The following is an 11,293-nucleotide window of genomic DNA, read 5'->3' as shown; positions in this document are numbered from 1 at the left end:
CTTGAACTTTTGTGCATTTGAAATGTGGCTAGTCCACATGAATAACTTAATCTTACATTTTCCTTGGTTATAACTAACATCAGTTCTAATTTAAACAGTTTCACGTGCCTGCTGGCAACTGTATTGGCTGATGGAACTTCCCTAAAATGGGCACCCCAGACAGAAGGCTAAACACTGAGACTGAATTTAACATTATGTTTATAGATCCAGTAATCCTGTTGTTTTGTTTTCCTCTGACCAGGGCTTGTAGTTTCTAAACCAGACATGATATGCCATTTGGAAAATGGGAAATGTCCGCGGGCAGTGGTGAGAGAAATTCCAAGAGTTTCCTGTGGAGGTAAGTTAATGAAAGCAGGAAGATGGGTTCTTTTCCAGCAACAGTCGTTGGAGGATACTGAACAAAGATATGAACCCTTTTTCCAAAGCTTTCTCAAAGGAAAACACCCCTATAGTACTCCTCAGACTGTGTCCATCACCTCCACTCCCTCTTTTCTTCTCCAGCTCCTCTGCCCTCCGCTTTCATCCCATGTCCAACTCTGTTTTCTTGGGAGCACAGTTATTCCTAACATTCATAACATACCCCTCAGTTCTTTCTAGTTAATTTTGTGCTTTTTCTCATTTTTCACTATCTCACCATCATCTGACGTCTCTTTTTTTCTTCTGAAAATTCACTAAGGGTCACCACTGATTCCTCCTAAGCTAAACCTGTTTGGTAGTAATTTAATGTTCTTCACATACAGGGTTCTAAACCAGGGATCTTTTTCTCCTTCTCTGGGTTCTTAACTAATTGAGAATTCAAAAAAAAAAAAAGGAATCAGCTGGAATCAAAATAGAGTATTCATTTACTTAGTATCTATTATACATCAGAGTACTATGAATTAGGTTAGATAGTAAGGCAACAAAAATGAGTAAGATGTCATTGTAAACATTTAATTCAACAAACAGATGGTTGACAAGTGGACAGATGAAAAGCTAACCAGTGGTTGTGATGCCTCTTAGCTAGGAGGCGAATGAGATATGAAAGAATAGCGACGAGAATGAGAACATCTCCCTTGGGGGATGGGGATGGCTCAGTGGATAAAGTGCTGGCTATGCAAGCATGAGGACCGAATTTAGACCTCAGCATTGATAAATGAAACAGTGTGTGCTTGTAATCCCAGTGTGGCAAGCTGGAGAAAAGAGGATCCCTGGGGCTTGCTGGCCAGCTCGCCAGCTCATCTATTCAAATCAGTGAACTTCAGAATACACACAGGAGAGAAACCCTATAAGTGCAGTGAATGCCAAATGGCCCTCATGCGCTCTTCATCTCTCATTATACATCAGCGTATTCACACTGAAGAAAAGCCTTCCCTGTGTAATGAATGTGGGGACTCTTTCAGGATAAAATCCCACTTAACTGTACATCAGAGGGTTCATACCAGGGAGAAGCCATCTAAGTGTACTGACTGTAAGAGAGCATTCACCAAAATGGTAAATCTCAAGGAGCATCGGAAAATCCATAGTGGAGTGAAACCCACTAAGATATGACTGTGGAAAGCCCTTCAGGACTGAGTCATACCCTGTTGTGCATCAAGGACCCACACTGGAGAAAAACCATATAAATATAGTGAATGTGATACAGCACTCTCTGCATCCTGGAGAGAAGCCCTATCAATGTAATGAATGTGGGAGAGTCTTTACAAGTAACTCTGAACTTAATACCCATCAGTGGACACACACTGGAGAGAAACCGTCCCAGTGTAACGGCTGTGGGAAGGCATTTAGCCACAGAACATCATAGTGGAGAAATGCCCTATAAATGTGACGTGTGTGGGAAAGCCTTCAGGAGGGATTCGTACCTTACAGTGCATACTGGAGAGCCCTATGCCTGTAAGGAGTGTGGGAAAGGTTGTATGACTCTGTCACAGCTAAGTCTGTATCAGAGAATTCATACTGGGGAAAGGGCTTTAAATGTGAAGAATGTGGAAAGACCTTTAGAACAAGCTCAGACTTCACCGTGCACCTGAGAATGCACACTGAAGAAAAACCCTATAGGAAAGCCTTCAGGAGTAGCTCAAGACTTACTGTACTTCAAAAAATACACCAGAGAGGAACTCAACGAATGTAGGGAATCATGAACCATTCAACCAGCGTTCAATCAAGAGTCTTGTGAATTGTATTTAATAACTATAGGGAACTTGTCAGTAGAAATTAAATTAATTACATTCTTAGAAGTAATTCATACTAGGTTAAAAATAGACAAATTAAAACCTTCATCCATAGTTCATGCTTTACTTATTTAACTAATTAAAGTTAACTGCCTTTATATACTTCTTCCTGTTTTTCTATGGATTTGTCTTTTTATCAGTCTTGAGATACCTTGTATATTTTTCAATATTACTCCTTTGTCACATGTGTAGCAAATGTTTCTCTTAATTTAACATTTGTCTTTAAACTTTTATATGGTAAAATCACAACATTTTAATTTTTATAGTAAAATTTTATGTCTTCTTAGGTTCTTGCTTTTTTAATTAGAAATGCCTACCTTTGGTCTCTAAATTATGCATTATCTAAAATTTGTTTGAAATTTTTTGATAATTTGGTGTTTACATTTAAGTCTTTAACACAACTAGATTGAATGTCTGCTGACTGAGACTCCAAATGATAGTAATCCTATGAAAAGATTTTAACCTAACTAGTGCTCAGGGAAATGCAAATTTAAACTAATGAAACTTCTACTTTATAGAGTTGGCAAAATTTAACCTTTTGTTGAGGGTAGGGTTTCAGGAAGCCATGACTCTTACATAAAGATTGTGTAGCTTATGTTTCCACCAGCAACCCAGTGACTAAGCACTAAGTTACCCATTCTTACTTGGAAATCTGATCCATAGAAATAAAGTATCATCAAATGTAAGAATACAAATAAATAAGAATCATTGTTGAAGTATTGTTTTTATAGGGCAGAAAAGTCACAACTAGAAATTGCCAAGTAATAGAAAAATAGATATATATTGATATATCCATATTTTGGTTCATTGCATATCCTCAGAACTTCTTGGTCAAGTACAGAGAGGAAATAGCCAGAATCTTGCATATCCCTAAATCAGTACTCAGGAGTTTTGAGAGTACTAGGAAATGCCCACAGTCAAAATGAGAACCTAGAGGCTGTAACCAGGTACCAGAAGCTCTAACAGACCATGTACTCAAAAGGTCAAGACATGATATGCTACACATCATTTGGAAGTGGAGGAGACTTTGAGAGATAGCACCTCATTGCAGGGAGCTGCATAATCCCTGAAAGGGATTATGGTATCATGGGCCCCTATTTTTTTTCTTACTCCCTCGGTTGTAATGTGAATTTGTGGCACTCCTGCCATAACACACTTCTTTCTCATCACAGACCAGTGCAACAAAGCCAACTGGTCATGGATGGCCTGGAACCTTTTTGAGCCAAACTAAGCCTCTCTCTTTGTAAGTTTATTGCTTTTTGTTAGAGTAACTAGATGTGTAGGTTTAACACATTAAAGAGTCATGTAGGATTAAAAAAAGGCACTTTCCCAACCAATAATGGACCCCTGTTTGAATTCTCTACTTTCCTCCCTGTGTCTATCTGTCACTTATGATTTCTTGTTACTCTGTAGTCTGCCTGTTGGTGCCTGCCTGATTTCTGACTGTCTAGCCCTGTGTGTGTGTCAGTAACAAGGGGCTGTTGCTCTGTATTTAACAGCACAGAAAGAATCACAGGGGAAGGAGTGGGGGACACAGTTTTACAAGAGATCAAGTCACTGGCTCCAACTGACCCAGATAACAAACAGGATTGCCAACACAGCATTTATCAAGTAATAGCTTTATGTTGTTTCCACCACTTGTGGCAGATAGGTACTTGTCTGAGATCACTTTTGACCTATTTGTTGTTTTTAGAACTGCATGATTATGGCATGTACACATGCAGTTCTGTCAAGGTTGTGAGGTGACTGTAAAAGCCATGGCCAGCAGATCCACTTGAGACAGCAGGGCAATCCAGTTCAACACGGCTTCGTTAACCAGTCTTGGTTTGAACTTCTAGAGTCTGACCCTGGACGCTTAACGTAATACCACTTTGAAACATTTGCTACACGTGTGACAAAGGAGTAATATAGAAAAAAATATACAAGGCATCTCGAGATTGATTTAAAAAAAAAAGACAAACCCATAGAAAAACAGGAAGCAGTGTATATTTGGGCTTACAGTTCTGGGGATAAGAGCCCATACCATTTGTGGTAATTTGAATGAGAATGCTCCCACCATGGGCTTGAATGCCTGGTCCCCGGGTGGTAGAACTGTTTAAGAAGGACCAGGACAGCCAGAACTACACAGAGAAACCCTGTCTTGAAAAAACAAAACCAAGAAAAAGAAACATACATAATTAGATAGATAGATAGATAGATAGATAGATAGATAGATAGATAGATAGATAGGAGATAGATAGATAGATAACTAGGAAGGATGGCCTTGTTAGAAGAGGTATGCCACTGAGGGCAGGCTTTGAGGTTTCAAAAGCCAAGGCCATTCTCTCTCTCTCTCTCTCTCTCTCTCTCTCTCTCTCTCTCTCTCTCTCTCTCTCTCTCTCTCTCTCTGGGAGATTTAGATGTGAGCTCTCAGCTACTGCTCCAGCACCATGCCTGCCTGCCTGCCGTTACACGTCCCACCCTCTGAAACTGTAAGCCCCCAGTAAAGCTTTTGTTCTGTAAGTTCCCTTGGTCATATGATGGAATCTTAGCACAGCGATAGAAAAGGAACTGAGACACCATGGGGAGTGGGGGAGCATGCCAGCAGGAACAGCTGAGAGCCCATATCTCAAGCCTAAAACGGGAAGCAGAGAGAGTAAATGGAGAATAGTACATAGCTTTTGAAACCTCAAAGCCCACCTGCAGTGATACACTTCCTTGAGGCCACAGCCAAACTTGCCCTGGGAACCTTTGGAGTATTCAAATACCTGAGACTATGGGGTATATCTCATTTCAGCACTGCAGTAGATAATCTTAATTTACCACAATGTGTCATGTAGGTAATTTGGATTCAACTCTTGTTTAAGGATACTAAAAAAAAAAAAAAAAAAAAAAAAAAAAAGTAGGTAAGAGAGTTGTTTAAAAGGGTATAAAAATAAAGTATTTTGAATTTGTTTGTACACAATGATGAAAATGCTTGGGTGGTTTTTCCAAAGTGGAAAGAAAATCTAAAGAGCCTAAGACAAGTCATAAAAGAGCTGAGAATATTATGTAAAATAGGTAAGGATGAGACTTGGAGATGATGTATATGATACCAAAATTTCTAAGTTTGAAGTCTAATGCACTGATTAATATCAAACCTCTACATAAAATAAGCAATGGAGTTCTCATAAGTTATTAACCTACTCTTGGTAATAATTCTAAATACTGATTTAAAACACCAAAACGTGTGTCTCAGTAAAGCGTATTTTAAAGTGCTTGGGTTTTGCTTAAGCAAAACCAAAACGTTACACAATAGTTAAAATTACTGGAGTAGCTGACATGATAATAAACCATGCTTAGAGGCCTGTTCTGATGTGGTCAAAAGGATTAAAAGGGAGAATATTTTCCTCCTACCCTCCAAAGACAACTAGATTCCAATTGTGACCATCCTCAAAATGTCCCTTATCTCCAATGAGTTTTTTCAGAAGGCCATGGAAAATCCACTGAGCGAATTCTAGCCAGTGTCCCATCTAAAAAGGGGAAAGTAAACACACAGGGAAAAAAATTCCTCCAAATAGTCAAGCTTCCCAGTGAGGCTATGGTCAAACCAAGTCTTTGACTTATCCTCACATAGATGGGTAACTGGTAAAAGGAAGGATAAGAAGGCAGAGGTTCCTCCAAGTCCAAGATCCCCTGAGGACTAGATCCTCAGCTGGCCTTGACAAAAAGAAAATTATTAATTTGAACCACCCGTGTGGTCTTAAGTGCCCAGCAGAAAAGTATAGCCAAGCATCAAAATGATTGATAGGGTTCTTTAACAGTCCAAGGGACCACACTGTTCAGACATGAGGCTTAACCTTGTGAGATATCGTTTAGACAGCTACCTCTCCCTGATGATTTCCCTTTGACAAGGAGAACACTGCTCAGCTATAGGACTCTCCCTGATGATTTCCTCTTGATAAGGAGAACACTGCTCAGTTATAGGACTTCATGACCCTGACCCAATTCAACACAGCAGCCTCCCTACTCCCCACCCCTCATTCCCCCCATACCCCCACCCCCAGCAGCCAACACAGACAGGCCCCGCCTTTTCAAACACTTGGGTCAAATGTCAAATGTTCCCGCCCACTACAGACCATACTCACACTGGAAGATTGTTTTTCACAACTGTAACATGGCCTTCTGTGCCCTGACCACACACATTCTCTCATTAAAAGAGGCTACCGGTATCCTATTGCCAAACTCACAGCTTTAAGGGGACATTATTTGGGACACCTGAGTGGAGCTCACAGGGCATCTCAGGATATCTTACAAGTCAAGGCCCAAAGGAGTGTATTTCTTTCTTAGACTGTCAACTAGAGGCTGGTGTCTGCTTGTGTCCTCACCAGGAATGGGGACCATTTCACTGGGCTATTTCATTTCATCTTACTAAATGAGACATAGTAGCCCTGATGCTTAGTAATTCCCGTTGACCTTATGTCATTGGCCCACAAAGTTGAAATAGACCCAAGGGCTAGCCTCTACATTGACGCTGGACCATGACAACCCCCTCGAGTTCTTGAGCTAGACCAATGGCCTTCTTCGTGATGTCCACCTTAAGATGGGCAGTGATGGCAAAGATTTCATCAAGCTCACTGACACCTGTGAGAAAACTGGCCAGGGGTCCTTTGGTTGTTCTGTTCCATTGTGCATTGCCTGTTCTTTCCCTCTAATAAGGGCGAGCCTGACCAGCTGGTTTCCTACACTCTCAGCAGGATTGTAATTGAACAGATAACCTGGCTTTGTGTGTGTTACACACCGATTCACCAGCATAGCACACCCTAAGGAGTTGTGCTGTCATCAAACAGCTGTTCTCCACTACAGATCTCCACTGTTGACTAAGCCCCTTAGACCCTTAGTTCTACCATAGCCCCTTAGATCAACCCTCCTGGGACAGACTCCTACAGCTGCCATCTTCCTATGCTGCTCCCTTTGCCAACTTTAAGTAGAATGGTCTACACTCTACACTGCCCTCCCCCTCAAAAAAAAAAAACTCCTGAAACAGAGTGACTTCTGAGATGGGGCAGAGGAGCTGCCCAAGAGCTACACAGACAGGGAGAGAGGTCACAGAAAAATAACAAAGATAGCAAACTTCTGGCTTTGTCTTCATTCTCCTTGCCTGAAGATAAAGACCTTTCTTTGTCTCAGCTAACCAATACTTAATGCACTTTCTTTGTTTTGTTTTGTTTTACTTTGCTTTGCTTTGTTTGTTTTTCAAGATAGGGTTTCTCTGTGGCTTTGGAGGCTGGAACTCTCTCTGTAGACCAGGCTGGCCTTGAACTCACAGAGATCTGCCTGCCTCTGCCTCCCCAGTGCTGGGATTAAAGGTGTGCGCCACCACCACCCAGCACTTACGCACTTTTTGTTGCAGATGCGTAACAGCTGTGGCTAAGGGCATCAGCATGTAAGGAAAATGTGCTTCTGGGTTCATACCGGTGAGAAACATTTCATCCATGCGTTTCGAAAACTGAGAAACATTTCACACATGCATTTCAAAAACTTCTTCACATTCATTGATAGTTCTGAATACGAGGGTATTTCTCTAACGTGATTTTTAAAAACTACATATATATAATATATTCTATATGCGATTTTAAGTGGAAAACTGTTTTCCACTTTCCTTTGTGTGTGTGAAGGCCAGGGTTTCATTGAGCCAAGCTCAGCAGCGCAGCTTTAAGACCATTGTAAATGAGCCTGTCGAACCTTCCTGGACTAGCGGCTTCTGTATTGGAAAAGGAAAAAAGAAGATTTCTTATTGACAGCAGTTAGCAGGTGTTTGTAGCACTTTTATCACCGTGGATTCCACCCACCCACTGCTTTCCCTGGTTGTCTCCGTGTGAGCGCCTGCTGTTAGCATCTGTCCTTTGTGCTGTTCTTGGGAGTGTGCCATACAAACCATGAGATTCTGTTGAGGCGGCAGCAGATGCAGAAGATGCTCTCCCCTAAGAAGAGGAACCTCCAGATGGGTCAGATGCTCAAAGGCATCTCTAAATCACTTATTGTGAGGAAATTTTATAGTGTCAGTTTAGAAAATAAAAGGATATCAAAAGCAAACAATACACTGAATTTCTTTTAGTCAGAAGGTGGTGATGTACTGGAAGGACAAGAGCCCTCCCCAAAGAGACCATAATAGCTGAAGTTAGTAAACGTTTTTAAGCAACAAAGAATAAAATTCTGTGAATTAACAATATCCATGAGTCTGTATGGTGCAAATAAATAATTGTATCACTGTCTTAGTGAGTATTTCTATTGCTGCGAAACACCATGACTAAAAAGCAAGTTGGTGAGGGAAGGGTTTATTTGGTTTACACCTCCACATCATAGTTCATCACTGAAGGAAATCAGGACAGGAACCCCAAAAGGGCAGGAACCTGGAGGCAGGAGCTGATGCAGAGACAATGGAGGGGCGATGTTTACCCACCTTACAGTAATGTCAGATAATATTCTTATAGAACCCAGGCCCACCAGCCCAGGAGTGACACCACCACAATGGACTGGGCCCTCCCATATCAATCACTAATTTAAAAAAATGCCCTGCAGGCTGCGGCACAGCTTGATCTTATGAAGGCATTTTCTCAGTCCAGGTTTCCTCCTCTCAGATGACTACAGATTGTGTCAAGTTGACATAAATCTAGCCAGTGCAAATACGTATGTAAGTATGAAAACCCAGCTTTCTCTCAAAGGAGAAATATAATGATAAATGTAGATGAAAATCGCCACTGGTCAAATACCGCAGTAATAGTCGTTACAGGCAGAATGGATACTGCAACTCGTGGCAGCAAGAGCGAGAAGAAATGCGCACGGTGGATAGCATCCCCACCCCTAGCTGTTTATTATTGTTAAAGGGAGAAGAGTAGCTTTATCATGAAACTCAACCGGACCCCATGTAACCGCGTGATCTAAGTAATAAGACCTGCTGAGGGCACGTACCTCCTACGCCTCAGGATGGTGGATGCTGGAAAGGGCACGCCATTCCCTTAGAGGACGAGGAGGGCAAGGTGTGAGGCAAAGCAGATCGATAGGAAACCTCCCGATGATTAAACGTGAGCTGCGTTTCAGACAGAACCACGGTTTTTATGGGTGCACCTGTGGCAGTAAACCACAACCTGGATGGCAAGGCTCTGGCTGCAGGGCTGGCTCCGCCCCTTCACCTGGCAGTCAGCAGGGGACCGCTGATGGCGGTGGGTGTGGTTGCTAATTTTTATGATGCTACCGTTTTCCAATTTTCAGTGCGTTTAAGTTTTATAGCTAGAGAAGGAAGAGAAAAAAATGACACAACTCGGAGCGTTCTGTCCTGGTGCTGTTCCAGAGTCATCTTAAGTGTGACCTGGGGGTCGGTTTTCCTTGCTCCCAGCCCTGAGAACCGGACCTGCCTCAGCGGCTGGTCTTGCAGCACTGACTCCCGGACTCTGCGCAGGTCCGGGAGAAGGAGTTGCACAAGGAAGCTGCCAGGACGCTTGGAGCCTTAGAGGATCAAAAATCGCTCTGCACTGGGGACCTCGTGGCGCAATGGTAGCGCGTCTGACTCCAGATCAGAAGGTTGCGTGTTCAAATCACGTCGGGGTCATCTCTACCTGTTTTTCATAACAGCCTCCTGTTTCGGAGAACTAGCGACACTTTTCAAGTGTGTAGAAATGTCGTACCCTAGGCTTCTCCACCCCACCGGGAACTTGGCCACTTAAATGCAAAACTGCCTCCCCCATTGCTGTGGGAATTAAGCCAAGAGCCAAATCAGTTCACAGAAGATGCAATGTAGCTCCGTTGGCTTGGGTAAGTCACTTAATAAATATATAAGGAGAAACAGCAGAACAAAAGTTTTGTTTGATTGCCTGGTTAGTTTTATTCCAGGGGCTGGGGGATGGGGTGACCTTTGCTCCTCAATTCCAGACCTCCATACGTCAAGCTGCGGAGCACAGCAGAGACTTAAAACCCAGAGGGATTAAAACGATTATAAAAGAATTGTTTTCACTCAGCTGGTTTAGGAAGGCTTTCTGGCGTATTTCTAATGCTGTTGATTTCTTTTAGCTTACCTGACGTCGCAGGTTTTAACAGAGTCTAAATCTTAGTCTCCCTGACTAACAGGAAACACTTTTGCATTCATTCACAAGCCTATAATTCATGTTTAAGTAATTCACTGCCAAACTCTAAGTTCATTAGATTCTTCACCGTTTCCAAATTTTTATTGTCAGTGAATCTCTTTTTTAGCATTACATTCTAAGGGTTAATTCTTTGGAAACATTTTTAATATCTAATGTTCAAGATTGTGAAATGATAAAAACTCCTCCTTCCCATATGAGTAAATGAGATTCTAGAACATCTAGTTGTCAGATAATATTCTACCTTTGCAATTTCCTCTTTATTACAAAAACAGATTTAAACTTCAACTCGTCTTATTTAAAAATTGACAAGAATTTGTTTCCCCGTTATACAAAGATCAAAATAATTATACATTTTATAAAAGCTGAGACAAAAGTGTTTTTCTGAAAAAGCTCACATTAGTCAGTTTCATCATTACAATGAGGGGTTAACTTCATAAAGAAAAAAAGACATTAACACCAAACAGCATAGTATGAGCTCTGGCAGAAGTCCTAAGGCTTAGACAGGATTGTGTGTGGGAGAAGGGGTCACTTCTTGAGCACTAAGCTCAGAAAGAGCAAAAGAGACGGGCTTACTCCTTACAACGCGGGCATGCGAACTACCCAGGGTTCGTAGGACAATTCCCCGTCTCCAGTGACTGACGACCTCCACAAAGCCCCTTCTCCTAAGGGTCTGTCCCCGCTCCAATCGCGCACTCTGCAAGGCACCTCCAATCACACCACGCTGAGGAAGAGACACGTTGTTCAGGGCAAGAACACTTTTCAAATGACCCATTCATGTCTCTGAGTCAGGGCAGCCGCCTCAGCGGGCGTTCACTTAGTGGCTAACCTTATGATCCTTTGTTAGAAGGGATTTATAGATTCTAAATTATACTGAAGGGGAAAAAAAAAAAAGCTAATGAATATTTCCAAGTAAGATTTTTCTAAGTTTTAAGACATGGTCTGAGGAGAGTCAACTTGCAGTCTGGCACTGCCCTCTGGTGGCTACAT

The 11,293-nt window shown here is 42.0% G+C and overlaps 1 non-coding gene across 1 annotated transcript; it reads left to right on the top strand.

Annotated features, from left to right (window-relative positions):
* The first annotated feature begins 9,702 nt into the window (after positions 1 to 9,702).
* On the top strand, positions 9,703 to 9,774 carry Trnaw-cca. Its single transcript has one exon. It is a non-coding gene; the product is annotated as a tRNA-Trp (tRNA).
* Positions 9,775 to 11,293: the final 1,519 nt, after the last annotated feature.

Source organism: Mesocricetus auratus, unplaced genomic scaffold, assembly GCF_017639785.1.
Source record: "Mesocricetus auratus isolate SY011 unplaced genomic scaffold, BCM_Maur_2.0 Super-Scaffold_100007, whole genome shotgun sequence".
NCBI classification, from domain to species: Eukaryota; Metazoa; Chordata; class Mammalia; order Rodentia; family Cricetidae; genus Mesocricetus; species Mesocricetus auratus.
The sequence above is the reverse complement of the archived record's forward strand: the minus strand, read 5'-3'. Positions and strand labels throughout refer to the sequence as shown.